The sequence below is a fragment of the Penaeus vannamei genome, chromosome 1 (genome assembly GCF_042767895.1).
Source record: "Penaeus vannamei isolate JL-2024 chromosome 1, ASM4276789v1, whole genome shotgun sequence".
NCBI lineage: Eukaryota > Metazoa > Arthropoda > Malacostraca > Decapoda > Penaeidae > Penaeus > Penaeus vannamei.
The window spans coordinates 21,551,926-21,554,425 of NC_091549.1; the positions used below are offsets into that span (position 1 = coordinate 21,551,926).

At 25.5% G+C, this 2,500-nt stretch overlaps 1 protein-coding gene across 1 annotated transcript in view; it reads right to left on the reverse strand.

Annotated features, from left to right (window-relative positions):
• Positions 1-2,500, reverse strand: part of LOC113808115 (zinc finger protein OZF) — a 19,443-nt gene that overhangs the window by 16,375 nt on the left and 568 nt on the right. The gene's annotated exons all lie outside the window — the stretch shown is intronic.

The following is a 2,500-nucleotide window of genomic DNA, read 5'->3' on the forward strand; positions in this document are numbered from 1 at the left end:
TATCATTATCATGATTATAATCATAAGCATAATAATAATTATAATAATAATAACGATAAAAATAATAATAATAACATGAATAGCACTGATGATATCAATTACTATTACTATCATTTGAGTTATAATTATAACTATAATTATAATCATCATAATTTTAATAATAAATTAATAATATCATTTACTATTACCATCATTATAATCAAAATTATAACTATGATGATGATGATGATTATTGATAATGATGATGATGATGATGATGATGATGATGATGATGATGATGATGATGATGATGATGATGATGATGATGATGATGATGATGATCATAATACCAACCTTAGAATAAGAATTATAACTATAACTATAGTCATAAGTATAACTGTAATTGTAACTTTAACTATAATATCACATAATAATGATAAAAACAATAATAATAATATAGCAATAACAATAATGATATTATCATCATTATCAATATTATTATTAATATTATCATCATTACTAATATCCTTATTATCATCATTACCATTATCAACATCATTACTAGTATTATTATTAAAATTATCATCATTATCATTAGTAACATTATTACTCATAACATTATTATCATCATTATCATTATTGTTATCATTACTAACATTATTGCTCATCACATTATTATCATTATTGTTATCATTATATCATTATGATGATGATGATGATGATGATGATGATGATTATCATCATCATTATCATTATTATTACAATTCGTATCATCTTTAACATTATCATTATCATCATCAGTATTTTCTTTAACATTATAATTATCATCATTATTATTCTCGTTACCATCATTATTATTATTCTCATTATCATTATCATTATTATTATAACTATCATCATTATAATTATAATTTCAATTATTATTAATATATTTTTTTATAATTCTATCATCATTATTATTACTATCATTAACATCACAAAAATCAACAACAATATCAACAACACTAATAGTAATAATAATGATAATAATAATAATAGTAATAACAACAACAACAACAATAATAATAATAATAATAATAGTAATAATAACAACAGCAACCATAATAATAATAATAACAATAATAACAGCAACAACAATAAAACAACAACAATAATAACAATAATAACAATAACAATAATAATAATGATAATAACAACAACAAAAACAATAATAATAAAACAAATAATAAAAATAATAATAACAACAACAATAATAGTAATAATAATCATTATCATCATCCCTTATCCTTATCATTATACTACTACTACTACTACTACTACTACTACTACTACTACTACTACTACTACTACTACTACTACTACTACTACTACTACTACTACTACTACTACTACTACTACACTACTACACTACTACACTACTACACTACTACACCACTACACCACTACACCACTACACCACTACACCACTACACCACTACACCACTACACCACTACACCACTACACCACTACACCACTACACCACTACACCACTACACCACTACTACTGGTAATTCTGGTGGTAGTAGCAACAGTGGTTATAATAAAGATGATGATAATTATATGAATTATTATCGCTATCAATATTTCCAATGTCATTGATATTGTTTTTATTATTGTTATTTTTATCAATGACACAATTTTCCATTAATATCATCTTCATCACAGATATTATGGTAACAATATTATTGATATCATCATCATCATCACTCTCATTATCAATACAGTCACCATCATCAACATAATCATCATCATCATAATAATAATCATCATCATCATCAGCATTATCATCAACATTAACATCAACATCAGCATCAGCATCAGCATCATTATCATCATCAGCATCATTACTACGATAAAGATAAAGATAATGATAATTCCACATCCAAAAACAAATCAGTATGTACACTTTTGTTCAGTAATCAGAAGATTTAATAAAAAAAATATAATAGAACATGTATGTATATCTGGCACTATTATCTCTCTATACCTTAGAAAGCTCACTAAATCTTTACATAATATCCGGAGTGACAAGCAATCATTGCATCCTCTGCAGCCAACACTCCTCCAAAACATATTCTAAATTAATGAGATTGTGACTAAATCAATTATGAGATAATAAATTGTCAGAGACATCTACAAGCTCTATAAAGCCAGAATGCACATGATATAGGCATGCTGACTTTTGCTGTAGTGCCAGAGGCAACAGCATTTGTATTGGGAAATTTCAAGTGGATTTGGAAAGATACACATATCATCATCAGAAAAAGAGAGATCTGAAAGACATTCTGGGCTTCTTGTAAACATTTGCTGGATATTCCATTTAGCCAACTAAAGATAGCTAACAACCTTTCTCATATCTATCTTTGAATGACCTATCACATAATTTCTGGAATAGTAAACTATTGTCAATGTTAACAGACCATGTGAAGTTTTCATTACTATTTTATTGTAAATCCTTCCATAATTCTCTCCATATCTCAC